This window comes from Larimichthys crocea, chromosome VIII (assembly GCF_000972845.2).
Source record: "Larimichthys crocea isolate SSNF chromosome VIII, L_crocea_2.0, whole genome shotgun sequence".
NCBI classification, from domain to species: domain Eukaryota; kingdom Metazoa; phylum Chordata; class Actinopteri; family Sciaenidae; genus Larimichthys; species Larimichthys crocea.
In genome coordinates, this window is record NC_040018.1 from 13,536,710 (window position 1) to 13,555,126 (window position 18,417).

Sequence of the window (18,417 nt, forward strand, 5' to 3'; positions counted from 1 at the left end):
TGCACTATACTACTGAATACAAACAAAACCACCACAGTAAACATTTTTAAATTTGAATGTCAAAATGATTAAGGAGTCTATATAAAAGATATTTGTACACTGTCATCCACTATATAGTATACTATTCAAATTGACGTGTGACAGACAGTTAAAACCAGCTTTGCAGGGGTGGGCAGCAAACGATCAGGGGGCAATGGCTCCCATAGCCTGCTCCACCCCTTGGAGGCATCCCTGAGTTCATTTCACAGTACTGAACTTGCACATTAAGTTAGTCTTTGCAGCCTAAGACTCAAACAATCAATGACACTTATACATTGGATCATATTGGAAATAATCTCTGCAGTACACTCCTTGATTTTGTTATAGTGCAAATTCCCTGTTCCTGTTTCCTTGTGTCTGCTCACAGTGGATGTTTTTAAACTCATCAACAGTGAGCTGGGAGGAAATTCTAGGATTTATGGGCAGCAGTGGGCACAATAACAAAATCATGTAGTGTATCTTTAAGAATTAAGTTTTTTTTTATTGTCTGTTATGCAAGTCTGCAAGTGTCCTACTGTGACAGCCTCACAGAGGGAGACTTGTGCACCGTGCTGCTCCCAGCACAGAATCCATTTAAATCCTACTGTTTCACAGGGTTAGATCTACTTCTCCTCTGAGTATAATGTCAATTTCAGCCATGTGTGTGTGTTGTGTATTTGCGTTTTGATTTTTAAGACTCCAATCATGCCTGTTTTTTTGCAGGTCTACTGGGGCTAGTGTGGAGAGGCAGACAGGAGGTGGTGAGCAACCTGTGCTGTTGATGGCTGGTTGCTTGGCTTGGTTTCAGTTAATACAGGGGTATTTTAAGTACAAACAACAGCCCGAAGAGCTACTGTGTCCGCTCGCCTCATCAGCTATCAACATTACTATCACTGCAAAAACTGCACCCAGAATTGTCACATTTATAATGCAGCAAATGCCACATACACAACCAAAACTCTACCCAACTGGTGCTAGCAAGGGTTATACCCCAAAATAACAGGCAGGTTTTTAACAGTCATAGCACGTACAGCAACCAGTCTGCCTCAGATGTATAATTTTGTTTCCCCGGTGAGTAAAACGCCTTGGAGGCGAGTGCATACGCAGCAGTCATGTTTGTTAAGATACATGGCTAGAGCCGGCCTTTTTTCTCAAGCACCGGAAAAACCAGTAAATCACCAGCAAAGAAAATAAATATATACTTATTACATTCTGCACACTGCATATATTCACCTCCTTAACATATTGCACAGGCACAGTGCAAATGTGCAGCGCTGCACACGGGCAAAAACATGCGATGAAAAATGACAGCAGGGAGGGGTAACTGCGGACCTGGAATATAATGGTGCGGTGGAGCGGAGGAGAAATAATCATACCTAGTGGTAGGGGATGAGGGGCGATGGGAGGAGCAAGAGGAAGATGAGTCTGTGCCCTGTAGCAGGGAAATGGAGCTCCACTGCTCTGCTGCTGGCTGCCTGATTCCTCAATAACACTGCACAAGAGCTCCCTTCAGCAAGGGGCAACAGCAGGCAGTGTCTGTATTCTAGAAATACCTTCCCCTGACACCCCACAGCCACAGGAGACACATACAGATGCTGTGATGTTGGACAATGCACTTTATAGTAGATACTGAAGCCCTAGTTACAATGAAACACACACACACACACACACAAAAAAGTTTGTTAAAAGCAAAGCAAATTATCAGGCAAATTTTAGCAATGACTGATATTCCAGCTGGCTTTCGTTCTCCCAGAATTCTGGTTATAGCTGAAACCATCCTGCAGTTCCCTGTGTGGCCGTTAGGTGTCTCTCTTTCACTTCGCATGGCTGAAGCGCTCTCTCTCTCACCAAGTGGAGCTCCTCTGCTCTGTATAATATATACACCATCATTTGAAAATGGCAGCTTTTTGAAAATTCACCTTGATTATCAGACATTAAAAGTGACTTCTCCAGAGCTGAGTGTCTGGCTAGGGGGATGGCTGCAGACGGCAGAACAATGCAGCAGGCTTGATATTAATGCCTGGCTGGGGTGTGCAGGGAGGAGAGAGGAGCCAGCCCTTTGTTCTCTCCTACAGCCAATTATTTTTTACGTGTGCCTCTTTTCACAACAACAAGAGAGAATTTAATTTTAATGCACTCTCTGGAAAAAAGGGGAAAAGCATCTACAGTATTCTTAAACAGAGATAGGGACTAGCATCAGCGGTTAAGTATATATGCACACGTCTCTGTATGAGGCATAGACAGATGACAGGGGCAACAAGAATGACATCAACCCAAACACACACAGCAGCATGAATCCTCTCATGCAAAATGCAAAAACACATTCTGTCTCCCTCCCAAACCAAAGCACAACAGTATGCAGCCCTACCTTTATGAAAGAAAAACCAAAATGAGAAAAGAGACACCAAAATAAAACCACGGTTATTTCATTATACAGCATTATGGTGCAGTGGTGGGGTGAGCATTAACATGTGCATACCCAGGACACGATGATAAGAAAGCACACAGTAAAAATAGCAAGGATTCCTGATCAAATGGCATGAAAAATAAAAACCCAGGATTGCCGTTGGTAGGTATGTGGCCAAATATTTTTCTAATTGGAAGGGCACTTTATCTTGCTGTCAGAGAAGCAGTAAAAAGCAGTGCTGTTCCCAGAAGGAGAGGAGCACAGCTTGCTGGCCTTTTATTAGTGCTGGAGCTCTGATATATGCGTCTGCACTAGGCTTTCATCAGGAACCAGTGCCATAAACACACACACACGCACATACACACAAAAGAACAGTTACAAACTAGCCACGCTGAAACCATTGTTAAACAATTCAGCTGCTGTACTTTCTAAACATGCAATCAGCATACTCTCAACAGAAAATTACTGCCAAAAAGTTTTCCACAACAAACTGATGATGCCAGCAGTAACTGGGGGCATTTTAGGTTTACAGGTTAACACAGTGATAACACATCAATTGAAAAACTACACAAGAAAGCATTCAAATCCAGAAACAACACAGCAGTGTACAGAGCAAATAAATGCCTCAGTACAACCACACAGTGTAAAATTGTACTGTAACAAACTGGCAGTGTAAAACCATTAAGTCACTAGAGAATAAGAAAGCACAAACTACAGCACGCACACACAAACACAGCAGCACAAACTCTTACATATGCAGTTCATGCAAAGCTAGGTTTTGCACACTGAGGTACTTGAAACTGACTCGTGCAGACAGACACAGACAAAGACAGTCAGACTGACAGACGCATGCGCACACACATGCACACACACCACACAGGCTAAATTAAATTTCAGTCCTTGGGCAGACAACTAAACTGCTTGTGTGTGGGACCTACTCTGCAGCACAGCAAAACCAATTCTCTGAAGATGGTGAAATTAAAGGGCAGAATCCAGCCTGTTTATGGTCCTCATGCTCTTCTCCTCTCCATCAAATGTTTTATTAGCAATCATTTAGTCCTAAAAGTCATGTTCTTGGTAGGCAGCTGGTATGATGACAGCAGCAGCAGCTGGACAGACAAAACCACTCCAGCATTTACCACTCCCAATTATGTACACCTGGAGCTACTGGTCTGCTAGGAGCTCTAACTGACCACAAGATACGTCTACGCCATGTTTAGAAGGGGGCACGCTTACCTTGCGCTTCCATCATGTCCATGTTTTCATATAAACTGTATCTTCAATAAGCCTCAAAATTGGTCATACAAGGAAGCACATGATTGAGTGCTAAGTAGCAGCTGACTATACAGAACATGTTTACCAGTTTGTAAAAAAAAAAAAAAAAAGACCAGCAAGCCAGAGGGTGTCTGAAACTGGCTGAGCAAAGAGTAAACATAAAGACATTGTGATCCTACAAAGGGAATAATAATGCGAACAAAATGTAATAATGACATGAGACTTTATTGATCCACTATGGAGAACGCCTTGCCTCATAAAATCACTATATGGTTCTGTTGGCTAAGCAGTTGGGAGCACTGTACCTGCTGAATGATGTAGCCCTGTTGGATAACTCTGCATGCAGTGGGAGGACGTTCTCTTCAGTCTGGAGATAAGAGAAGAAAGCAGAGCACACAGTAAGATGACCAGTGTCTTGCTTTCACATTGTTGCTTTATATTTCATATTTGATCTTCCTTGACATTTGGGAATTAGTCTTGTCACTGCATGTTATAATGCACTGGTATGATTGTTTATGTGACAAATATATTTGAGTTTTGACTCCCATTTAAATGAGTAAATGGAACCGAGTATGTGCTATAAAAGAACAAAGCAAAGACAGGTAGAGATTGCATTGACTATGGAAAAACATCCTGGTGGATGTTTTTTCTCTAAATATGTTTACCTACATGTATATGTGTGCACATTCACATGCATGTGCTGCCCCCCTCGATTCCTCTGTATATTGTATCATTGACGTATCTCTTTCTACCCTCCAAACCCCCATTCTGCTCTGCTCTTCTCTCCTCTGGTGTCTGGAAGCAGTAATCTGTTCCTGAGCCAGCGCTGCTGGGATTAGGCAGCGACTGGAGATAGGATATATGCGTCATTAAAGCGGAGAGCATAGCGTTGCAGAAGGAGAGAGACAAAGTCAACAAAGGTGACACGGAGACAGAGGAGACAAATACCAGAAACCCACATGTGCCCACACGCACACACAGTCATACATGCACATGAGCATGAATAAAATAAAAACAAAACCTCGACTGCCTCCAAGCCTATACACGCGTCTGCCTGCACCAACACACACACAGAAAAAAAATCCTCTTTTCTCTCATGTATGATTTCCTAAACCTCCAGTGAATAAGAATAATGTAGTGTTACTGTAATGGATGTCTGAGAGAGAGGCAATGCATTAAACCTAAGGCACTAATGCAAGACCATGTATATACACTATGTAGACAGACAGCACTAGTAATAACTCTGAATACTTTGTGAAGTAAAGTTGGTGTTTCTGCTTACAATGCTGCAGATCTCCTCTGCCTCTCTATGTAATGTATGAATCAATTCATTCCAGTTTTGAATTAGGAATTACAAGGACAAAAGCATTACTTTAGTAGCCTATAAATAGCAGTTATATGCTAATAACTGTATATTTCCAAGCATTCATTTGAGTTAACTAAAAGGAATTTTTCAATCTGATTAAATTGTTCATTCTGATATGCAACAAAGATAAGTAGATGCAAGTTTGAGATTTTTTTTAACGTGAGTAATAAATCCTTAGACTACTTTTCAAATATTATCTTTGAGAAAAATCATTACCTGTGACTGAGTCTCTATGTAGGTGAGCCCACATGGCATCCCGCCAAGCAGTGGCTGTCTCACCCTCCTCCTGGTGTCCTCTGTCGTATCCTGGCAATGTGTAACGGATGTAGGTCTTTGCCCCAGTTGACTGCCCCATGCTGCATGCTGCAAAGACCACACGTGTAAGATAGACACAGACAAGCGTTCATGCTTAAAGACATAGTTTGTTATGAATTTAGAGTTACACACAAATAATGCAACCACTCCCACTGCCCCTTGAGTATTAATCAACCTGGGGAGAGGTTTAGTTTAGAGAAAATAGCAAACATGACTGTCCAAAGGTAAAGAAAATCTGTCTTGCAGCACCTATGGAGCTCACTTATTAACACTGTATATCTTTTTTTAATTGTCAAAACAACAAGCTATGGTTCTATCGAGGGTTATGCACTGGACTATTTCTTGGCCAGATATAGTTATGGGGTTTTCTTTCTCAAAATGTCTAACTTAATTAATTTAAATGAATTAAATACAAATATATGAAATACACATGACACACACTACTTTCAAACAGAAAGGAACAGATGGGTTAGTGCAAGGGTTCCCCAACCTTTTCATGTCCAGGACCCCCACAATAGATGCACATTAGACCATTAGACCAGTTTGAGAGCACTTCTGTCTTAAGGAATCCCCTCTGAGTGAGTGAGTGAGTGTGTATATATATATATATATATATATATATATATATATGGGTGATCAAACCCAGGATCACTATCAAACCCATAAAAATGACCAATCCTGTTTCTTCCCTTGTTGTTCCAACTTTGAAAAAAATTGATAAAAGTATTATTCTATTCCCCCTTTTTCCTTTTTCCTAGACTGAGCACTCAAGGACGCCTGTTGGTCTCCAGTTTGAAAATCACTGTGTTAGAGTATTCAACAAGTTCAACAAAAGTGTATTAATGGAGAAGGTGTATTTTGCCCTGTTTTAAAAAAATATATATTATTTTTTTGGCCTTTTCAGGCTTTTATTTTTTTTGATAGAGACAGCTGAAGAGTGACAGGAATGTGGAGTGAGAGAGATGGGGAATGACATGCGGGAAAGAGCCACAGGTCAGATTCGAACCCTTGGCTTCTGCAGCAAGGACTGAGCCATCACACATGGGGCGGCTGCTGTATCAACTGAGCTTAACACTGCCTCAGCTGGGGTTTTTTTTTGACGTGTGTCATATCAATGCCTATCAAATGTTTCATAGTGCCCATGATAGATAGATTAAGAACCAAACCAGTAACAAGAAAGAAAGAAAGAAAGAAATAAATGCATACCAATCATCAATGGTTCAAACATTTTCAAGTATTCAGGCACAGAACCCACAACCAGGGAAAACATTTTCATTAGCACACCACCTGCAGAGAAAATTTAACTTTTAAGTCAAGCTCTGACTTTTACCATACCATTTCAGTAGATTGCCACCTTGATTGCAAGGTCCTTACTGTATAAAAAAGTTTGGCCAAGGCTAAAGCTATTTTCTCTGTAATTTGATTCAGTTCACATTCTAGTCCAAGTTTCCTTTTTTTATTTGCAAAAATGTCTTTTTGATAAGTATCTAGAGTAAACTTTTGGACAAAAATGAAGCCAAAACTGAACCCATGTCTTGCTTTGTGTATGTACGTGCCTTAGCATAAACAGCTGAAATGTTTATCAATAAAAATGTAAATGCAATGCACAATGTAGTAACTTGCATTAAAAGGATCTGCAACAAGGCAGAAACTTCCATCATGACCTGCTACACAATCATTAAATCTGGATATGAAAGAGAACTACGTAACTATACAACACTCATAGGAACACACACTGTAGATACAGTAAGTATGCACAGTGTCATTTACAAAATTTAAAGATTAGAAGAAATCTGACTTCTATGAATCTTGATATACATGCAACGATGGATGTGCTATGTTGGATCAGAGACCCCTTTTGGTTGTAACAGTGTGGACGTGTGTTGGTCGTAATATATGGTAATAAAATGGTCAAGCTAAGCTGACCTGACCTCTCCACTCCAGTGTACATTCCATTAGTGCTTCGTTCTCTGCCTCCACAACAGCTGAGGAAAAGAAAAAGACAGAGGTGACACTTCAACATGGCACATTAGAATCTAAAAGCTATATACACACAATACTTGAGGACAAACCGTTGACATTTGACATGTTTATCGACCTCTGTTTGCGAATGAAAACATTAAATATTTTAAGTATTTTAAGAAAACAATCAGTTTTGAAAACAGTCCTACTAACATTTCTTTTTCTTAACACTTAATAGAATACTGCAACTAAACAACACAAACATACAATTAACAGTTTCAACTATCTGACTTGTTTAAAATTGTAACTTGGCAGTAAACTTCAGAAAGTTGGGATGCTGCAGACGAATGGCTCGCCAGTTGTAGTTGCCTGACATGTATTAAATGGTCTTGACAGCTGATAATCAGAAAAAGCAATCATGACTTATCTTAAACAGAGTCAGATGGCAGACAGTGTCTTCATTCTTCTAGCACCCAGCAAATGTGGATGGAATAAATAAGCTAAAAGGATAAATGTGTGGCTTTTGGAGGACACACTTTTAGATTTATCCTAAGGGAAAGTTTTATTATCTATTTTACTTGTAAATTGTTATGCCTGTAGAAAACATATGTGGCTATATTGGCTGACCTTAGTTATTCTATGTCATTAGATTAAACAAAAGCTACAAGTGCACCGCAGTACTGACATATGTGTTGAGCTGCCACTGGGCAGAACAGTTTGCATTAGGAGTATGTACACAATTTGACAAGCAACAATCATGATTTGCATGGAAGTTGGACAGGAACTGACTGTCCAACTGGTGTATGTTTGGGAATACTTGGTTTAAATGAAATGAAAAATAATCACTGCAAAAAACCAACATAATCACTGAGGATGTTTTTTAGGACCTTTAAAAATTTCATGGATGACTTGTTTCTTACTGCTGCGATATTGTATTGCCATGAAAGTCCATTTTAAATCACATGAGCAAAATGTTTATGGAGATGCTGTGTTAAAGGTAATCCCGTGGCGTTTAATATAAACAAACATGCCTGCTTTTATGTTTGATATTTTCCACCAAAGTGCATTGTATATGCATTCTTGACGCCTACTGTAACAAATCAAACAATTTTCTACCCAAATTTCTATACACGGTACATGTGCAATTCTTTTGCAAAATAAGGGGAACTGCCACTAGTGGCCAAAGACTCCACAGGGTATCTTTAATTTGAAATGGACTGAAATTAAGTTTCAGAAACAATTTACAGTCAGCAGCTCCTGGAGAGTTTTAGTATCAGAGTGGGTAAAAAGTGAGTCAAAATGGTGGGGGATCATTACAGCCAATGACGTCTGGAAGAGTGGTAGGGAGACAGAAAAAATAAACAGATTCTCAGAGTAGCTAAGGCAGCACTATGAATGTTCCAGTCAACAATACTGAGAGAGTGCGACTGAGATGACACCTCAGACTCTGATTGAACGCCACAAACAGAGTCTGCCCAGAGGCTTAGCAACAGGTGACACAGACACCATCAATCAACACAGTCAGTGATTCAGATTGGTCAGTGTTTTTTCTCGAGGGAAAGTGGCAAGCAGCATTTTTTCTTTGAATGCATGTCGAAAACCTCAGTCATCAATCATCAGAATCCTGGGTTCGTTTTGCCTGTCAATGTGACTAAGTACCTGTTTGTCATACAGAACATGTTTGTCTGTTGACTCCACTGCTTGTGCAGTGGACATAGTGTACACCCGCCTACCTGTCTCTGAGGTACTGTTTTTGCTTTCTGTGTAACATCTGTGGACTTAAAGCAACACAAATCGAAGCGAATGGCATAATGTTTGCATCTTTTGGTGATCTGTCTGTTAGTCGTCAATATAGACATATATACATTCTTACTGTGGCTTCAAAAGCTGCATTAGTCTAGGTCAGATGGCACCAGCAAAACCACATTCAACAAATATGAACTAATACGATATTTCAAACATACTCCTCAAAATGCCGTTCTCCTGCTCAAAATGCACTGATAAGGATGGGCATATGAAGCATGATGAGTCTGAGTCTGAGGCCTGCTGCAAAACCCTTGGCCTAGCAGTTAGCACTATACCTGACTCTGGAGCTCCTGGGCCTGCTGAGTCTGGCTCTGAAGCTGCTTTTGGTATTTGCTGCATGAGACTCTGTTCCTCCGGAGATCCAGACAGCTCTCCTGCAGTTCAGGCAGCGACTGAAAGATCCTTGTTCCTGGATGTCCAGCTATTGAACCACAAAAGGAGGCAGGGCAGCGAGAGGAGGAGAAAAATCAATCCAGTACTCAGAGCCTATCCTCTTGCGCAGCCAACCTGCTCACTCTGTAGCTGAGGCTAAGATGCAAAAATGGTTCCCCATCCTCCAGTGAAGACAAATATGAAGCTAGCCAGAGTCCTGTCCCTGCAAGGGAAGGCCTAATACCTGCCTTCATCTGTAAGTTATGTATCAGGAGGACTACAGAAGATAAAACATGAATTCTTTTGAACCAAATTCAATACTCATTCAAAACACATTTACACAGTGAAATAACAAACAATACACTTATTGATGGCTAGGATGCAGTCTTTATTCTAAATTATACTAGTTGATCATTCACTATGTAGAGTAAAACATTCAACAGAATGAAGGAACTAAAATGTATGTTCATCAAAAATCAGCAAAACAAATGGTTCAGGTAGATTTTCATAGTTCATGTTATTGAAAATAATTACAAAATAAATTATTACAAAATCTATCAGAACAGATTTTCAATAAATACAGATTAAACACTAAAATTACCCCCCAAAAAACTCTGAACAAATTTATGATGCAAAGTCAACATGAGAGTGTTATGCATATGCATTATGTGAACAATACTATGAGAGAGTTAAATATGAATGCTTTACAGAAAAATACTAAAATCGTGCAGCTGTAGAATACAGAGCTACGTAGCTATGGTAACTAGCAAACGATGACATAAAGCGTTGTTCTAAAACTGGCCGGTAAGTGCGCTAACAATATTAAACAGGCCACTAATTAATACTACCTCGGTGTGCTAAATCACAAGAGGGGAAAGGATGGAGGGGGAAAGAGAGAGAGAGAGCCAAAGACAGTGAGAGAGAGAGGAAGAGGAGGGAGCTTGGGAGAAAGGAAGGGAGGACAGTAAGAGGAAGACAAACAGACCTAGCGGCTGGTTCACTTGGATGGAGGCTTTAGTCCAGTGTGTCTGATGAAGCTGCAGTGTCGTTGTTGCAGAAGGAATCATAACCAGACAAGATGGAGACCCAGACAGGAACCAGGACAAACCATTACTTAACCATCAGCATACAGGCTGGCAAATACTCCATGAAATCAACAAAAACCAAGAAAAAAAAAAGAATTTATTTCCAGACGTCCCTTGTTCAAAGCATTGTGCCATCTCCGTGTCCAGTTTTTCTTCTCGGAATAAGTCAAACAAAAGAGCCTGGCGGTTATTCCCAAATTAAAAACACAGATTATGCAGAAATCCATTTCACGGAATCGCTTAAAACGTGTCTCATCCGTTAGCACTCTCTTTCTGTATGCGATCCACACCGATAACCCTGGTCTTGCTTTCTTTCCCTCACAATCGCTCCCTCTCTCTCTATTCTCCCCTCCTAAACTGATCAATACTTCATTTAAATCATGACATTAGCACACTACTAGTGGAAAAAGAGGGCGAGAACAAATACAAATGAGCTCCTTATGTTAAGTGACATAATAACTGATGTTTAATGTCCGAAGATTGTAGGATTTCTTAGAATTATAATGCGAAAAACAAAGACAGAAATATATGCAAGTGTGCGGGGGCTGTACTGCTGTTTTGATTTGAGCTCCAGAGCCTCAAACTGATCAATACACATTTAAATCTAAGCTGAGGAGGGCTATCACAATATCTCGTCTCATCAGAAAAAGGCAAACATGCTATCCCAATTATCATCTCAAATGACTAGTGTCGAAGGAACACAAGTTGGATGCTGATAGAGGCATATTTCATATTTATTCAGCAGAATTTTTACATTAGCACCTGAGCGCATAATTGCCTAATATATATGCACACTCACACTTTTATCTATTCACATAATTCACAATGAACGCAATCAATACTGCCCTCTCCATACTCTGCTCCATGCTCATAAAGTGCGTCTGCATTAGATCATATAATAAGCCGTTCAGAAAACCCCAAAAGAGACCGGCTAATTTCCTGCCGCTCATTGAAATTGCGAGCGAGAGTAACTGGCTAATCTTCCTGTTCGTCATTAAACCCGGATATTTACCTGAGCAGCCTGAGAGTCACGGGCCTGGTGAGAGAGCAACACATCTCTTTGGAGTCACTGGATGGTCTCATCCCGCTGAGATAACAGAAGAGAAGACGATCAGGTCAGGTTTTCTCCATTCCGAACATGGGTGAACAGAGGCGAGGACAGGAGAAAAGAGAGAAGAGAGAGGGGCAGACCGTAAGCCCAACACTGGGCGGGAAGTGGTTGAAAATAGAGCCGAAGTCGATCACTCGGGGGAACATGCACTTACATATAGTCTGCCGCCAATGTCGACCAATGAGCAATTAGGCAGACAAGACTAAAGTTATTGATCGGGGGTTCAGGCTCTTTTCTCAGGGCTAACTAGCCTGCCTGAGGTTGTGTGATGGCTGCTACAGCTGTGGACTGCAAGACAGGGAGGGCAGTACAAGAGGAAGTGGGAGGAAGGGCAGGGCAGATCTTCCTCTCCTTAGGCCTTGAGCTCTTGAGTGGGGAACTGGACATTACCATTTAGGCTGCTATTGATTGCCACAGGCTTAATAAGCCTTCATATCAAGCAGTCACTCACTGAAAAAGGGCACTCTGATTGGATGCATACATCCAATAAAAGATATTATGGGAAGCAAAGAGCAAAAAGCTCCAATAACAGTAGCTATGAGGTTTGCTGTTGCATAGAGGATAATTAGACTAGTATGTACGTTATGTAATATCTACAAAGTCAACAAGTTTAAATTAAGTTTGCAAATAATGAAGGCCATTATGTTCTATAGGTTATGGGTATAGATCATAATGCTGCAATTTGCCCATTTCAGGATGACACAAATGTAAATGCTTTTGAAAATCCACAAATATGCTTACTCACTGTTCCCTCACCAACAACTAGGCTCAGTGACTGCACACATCATCTCACAAGTATTGTCCTTATAGATTACAGCACTCATGTACATTGTTTCCTTTTTTTTACTGTATTGTGCTTTGTTAACAATGGCTAGGTTAGCCAGCTTATAGGTAATAATGACACAAAGCAGTAACATACTTTTGAAAAAGCAGATGAAATACATACAATATCATGAGTTGAGAGTTGTACAGCAGTATGTATAGAAAGAAAATTGTCCAAAAACAGAGATCATGAGGCTTACATGCCAAGCGTATTATAGAACACTTAAGACTCATTATAAAAGAAGTGTCATGTCACAGCATTCTCTATGTACATGTGTCATACTGAACAAATGCTTTCCATGGCCCAGATAATGAAAAGAACTACACGCCTTTAAGGATGGTTTAACAAAATATCAAAATATTAAAAAATAGATAGAATATTTCCAGCCCGGTTTTATTCTTGAAACTACAGATAAAAGATTTGTATAACAGGACTGTTCCAATTATTTTGTCCATCCTTTGTACCTCCTCTGCCAAGGACATTATTTCGATTCAAAATCACTGAACACTGTATTTTAAGAATGGTCCATTAAAGAGGTAAAAGAAAAAGATTTACTGTTATAGAATATCACCAACCCTTGGTCACCTGCATTAAACATTACTTTTTCTTATCTAGTGTCATTTTAACAGTTGACTGAATGACAATGTTTAACATCAGGAGGTTGCATATGCTCTGTACATACACGTCAAAATGAGAAAAGGAATGAAAGGCATTGTATGCAACAGCAGTGTTTTTGCTTTCACTGTGGCTTTGTGCCTTTATATGCAGTCCTTTCTTGTGTTTTGAAAATCAATTCTGATATTTCGGAAGAGAGAGGCATGATAATGAAAGGGCACATAAAAAAAAAACCTCTCTCTGAGGCGATTGCTCATTCCTCACAGCTTCCATTGCCTCTGCATCAGAAGGACACCTTTAATATTTGGACTTTATACGTCACTCTAGGCTAAATCCCTAGCAACCACCATAGCAACATACTCTGAGTTCAACGTGAAATGCATGGCAAGTTCCCTCCTGCCACCAGCCAGAGAAAAAAAATCAGAAGAAAGAGATAGATGTGTCTGAAAGACCTAAATTAAGTGGAGCTGAGAACACATAATGACACGCTGCAGAAATGTTCATATCAATAATCACACACTATTGTGTGTGACATATGCCACACAAATCACAGTATAAACTTTAAAACGTACGGCTGATACAACTAATGTGAAATGCAGGTAGTGCTGTCATGATATCAGATTTTCATTAAATGCTTATTGTGTAATGTTAAGTGTTCATTACTATCATGATATCTATAGAGAATTTGAAAAATAATAATAATGCTATCAGTCAAATTCATATTTGAATTTTATTGTGTATTTTGTCATTTTTCTGCAGTTTGCCACTCAACTGGCAATGTTAACCAGCATTAAGGTGCATGGTAACCAACTATGATGGTGTATGATGTGTGTGAACCATGAAGTCGGATTGAGTTATTTATATGATATTATCATATGGGTGTTATTTTCACAGTTTCAATAATTCTTAAACATTTCATTATTCTTAAAACATCACAATTATTGTTAATATCTGTATATCTTGACCCTAAATACAGGAAAAGAGCAGCAGTTATTCTGTTCACATATGGAAGAGATGCATAGCTACCACAGACTATTTTTGAGCTTGTCAAGCTGTGCTGCCTTTTTTTAGCTTTATTTGACAGAGACAGCTTGAAGAGTGACAGGAAAAGTGGGAAGAGAGAGATGGGAAATGACATGTGGGAAAGAGCCACAGGTCGGATTCGAACCCTGGGCCACAGCAGCAAGGACTGAGCCTTTGTACATGGGGTGGATGCTCTGCCAACTGAGCTAAACGACACCCCATGTGCTGCCTCTTTTTGACGATAGAAACAATCTCACATTGTTAAATACATTAAAAAAAAAAAATGTACAGTACGAGTCAAAAGTTTGGACACACCTTCACATTTATTGTTTTATTTGATTATTTTCTACATTGTAGATTAACACTGTTAAAGTTTTCAATGAACAGGTGTGTCTTGTCAAAAGTTGATGTAGTTGAATTTCTTGCCCTTTCTGTGTCAATTTACAATGTGGAAAATAATACAAATAAAGAAAGAAAACATTAAAGAAGGTATGTCCAAACCTTTAATTGGTACTGTATGTATGTACTATATGAATAAGTATAAGCTTATGCATACACATATGTAATTAAGCTCTACGCCTAACGGATAAAATGGAACAAGTATAAACAAGGTGGAACAGAACTTTTGATCTCACTATTTTCTTCAGCCAAGACAGATAGATACAAAGCCGTAGCTTAATGCTTACTGTTTACTGTATCTACAAAATTACACATGTTTACTATCAATAAAATGTTATTATCTTTAAAAATGTAATATAATGGTGTTGAAACTGTGTGTTCAAAAACCTAGCCGCAAAACGTTGATGCACAAACTCGCCACTGGTGTCTGACAGTGATGCTGCAATAAATACTTTTTATTTTAATTTTTTTTTTTACAAGGAAACAACCTAATATATTGCTTTTAATTATTTGGAAGGGACGAATGATTAAGAATTCAACTTCTGGGGCCTGGGGATATTGTGGCCACTACATGTACGTGTACATTCCCAAAAACATATCTTGCAATACAGTGAACCAAAACTCAGACAGCATATTTTTACTTGTATGATATTGGTTGAATAGGTTATCCATCACTATGGCCCAGGATCTTACAAGAGATATGCAGCCAAATACGTTCTAGACCACAATCCAATGACTGGATCACAATGTATCTTGATTAATGTTTACACTTATATTTAGAGTGTTCCACTCGTAATCAAATCATCCGTGTCACAAAAGGTAACAGTTAACTGAGCCAGAAACAGGAAGAATCTTTGTATTGAACCATATTTTGGTAAAAATGTAAGCATCTGAAACATACAGGTGAGTGGGACAGTGGGGAAATGGGTTATTATGGAATGGTTTGACACATTTGCATTGTGACTGTTATGAATTCCCACTAATTATACAGTACCTTTCATCCTTGGAGCTAGTATTAAAGTCCACAGAGGTTGAGTGTTTGATTGTGTTTTCATGTGTTACAGTCCTTTACAAAGAAGGTATCCCTTTAAAACACTGAGAAAAGATAAACCCAACGCCGTCCATGAGTATTTATTGCCAGTCAGGGCAAAAACACACTCACTAAGGTGCTCTGAGTAGCTATTAAACAAGTGTGGAGGTGACCTCTGGTTTAAAGCGGCTGTATCTCTGACAGCCAAAGCCGTAAAGGCCATCCTAAATGGATTTCCTAAAGTTTCATTCAGGAAAATAAAAATGGAAAGTAATTCGGAGGCAAGGCTGTACGAGAAAAAGCTGTGTTTCAATCATACACTAGGCTGCTTAAGTGCTTCCAAATTCCAGCTCTTTCTCTATGGAGGACCATGGTACCCATGTTTCAAAAGCATGCCTTAGCCAGAAGAAAACAGGACAAAAACTGCAAAGAAAATATTTCACAGCTTTGATTGCACTAAAGCATTGACGGTAGTTGGATTGTCCGGAGTACATGAAAATGTGTGTGTGTGTGTGTGTGTACCCAAATGATATCCATGTGGCTAATTTAAGAAATTATCTTTATCATTGTGTCACATCACATCTTCAACAGATATTCAATTAAACAACACTTCTACCAGAAAGGTTTGACTATTTACAAAAAAATTAATGTATCACTTATCCCAAATTATCTGTGTGGTAAACATGGAATAGTCACAATACGACTAATTAGAAATATTACACCACTACTGCAACATCTGGAATGCAGTATACACGAAATGTCCTGTAAATATGCTGTATATATATCGTTGTCAGAAAATATTAAATCTATGCTCTGTAATGTAATGTAAAATACTGCACTCTATGATTCAAGGCCTATTGTTCAAACATAAGAATAACAACAACATGAGCAACAGTGGCTGGTGGCAGCTGCAGTCTGAAGATGGCTAGCTGTTAAATTCATTTTGCCACTGTATTCACAATGCAGCCGCGCTATTATGAGTTAAAGGGATGAAAAAGCAGCGCATATTTAAATGAAAATCTGAAAACACTCTTTACCTGACCCTTTAGCCTTTGAAGTGACAGAGGCTTTGTGCAGCACAAGCAGAGAAAGGCTCAAAAGCAGGGCCTGATTCAGCTACATTGCATCCAATCTTAAATGCAATTAATAAACCTCACAAAGGAGGATTATGCTGACAGGATTATTTTCAACAACAATGCAGCACCCGCCACCAATTACAGACGCACACACATGCTATTCATGCAGAAGCAAAGCCTCTTTAAATCGAGCACACAACAGCGTTCTAACTAACACTATCAGCACTGGCATAACTGAGTTTGCATTGAAATGACCACAGCAATTTCTATTAAACTATGACTTACATTTCATTAAGTTTACTGTTTATCCACGTCTTTATATTTTGTGCCTTCATCATACAAAAAATTCAATTTCTAGTGTGTCAGACTTTTTCTGTAACTTATCTCTCTCTGGTCTTACCTAAATCATCTATAACGCTCATACAGTATAGTGCAGCACCAGTAACTCAATCAGCTCCTGTGAACTTTGCAGAAGAACAGAAATGTTTGCCCTGTTCCAACATTTGATCTCAAGCCCCTGACAAGGATCTTAAACTGTCTGCAGGCAAATGAGAGCTGTCTGGTACTTCTCGGGGGCAATGCTAAATCAAATTAGTGAAAGCAATGTTAATTTCAAGCAGCATTTCATTAAAAAGGAAAAGATAATCAGCAACAAAGACTCCATGTCCTTCTGGCTAATCTAATAATGCTTTGTTTGTTTGCTTTAATCACATTTAACGATTAAGAAGCAGAGACAGGGCTAAGTCATGTAGACAGAGGGATCTCATAATCTGCCTGTCATGGCCACCATCTGATTTCCTGCCATTCGTCACAGTATGGATGGAGGGACAGGCGGGTGGTGTGTCACCCCTCAGCTGATGTCTTGAGAGGTGCCCTAGCCCCAGGATGGGACTGCTCATCTTCAGAAGAGAGGAGGTTCAGGTATCACCTTACCTTAAAGAGTTTCAGTACTGAAGCCAGGCCACTGACAGACATGGCTATTAGCTCTGAATTCTGGGAGCCTGGCTAAAAATATAATCTTCTTAGAGTTTGGGGCAGTGCCAGAGATCAGGAAACATCTGTATAACGTTAAGTTCTGTCATGTCAGTTTCCCATCTTCCACTGACAGTGAAATCCACACCAACTGACCCAAACCATGAAACCAGTCTTTAAAATACACAGTAATGCTGTTCGATAGAACAAACCTGCAATAATAAAAAATCTTTGAGAAACTTATTTCTATTTTTGCTGAGCCTGAGTCAGAGAGTTGTTGAATCACGGGCAGTGTTCATGGTGCAGTTGTATTGGAAAACATTATATTGAGAGGTCTGTCTAATATTTTGTTCCTTGTGTATTTAAACGAGTTGAGTTACCGCCTCTATGACGTAGTCTCAACAAGAATCATATGTTTCAGTAAGGTAGTACCGTAGTTGTTCTATATTCTGTTGAATAACATTATAATATACATAGGCTTCTATTTTTCTGGTTATCTACAACATTAAATTGGTTACTGCTGCTGTTTAATACTGCCTGTTCATATAACATGCGCCGCTCTGTTTATTAGAATATGAAGCTTTTCTTTAAATTATTAAGGAGGAATTCACATTCTGAATTTATTTAATTATGTAGTGTAAACTGAAGTTAAGTGGTTTTCTGTATTTTTACTGCATTTAGGAAATCCACTAGGTAGCCATGTTTCATGTGGTGAGTTTGCTATTTGAGTATTTTGCTGCATAACAGGAATTTGTGGTGACT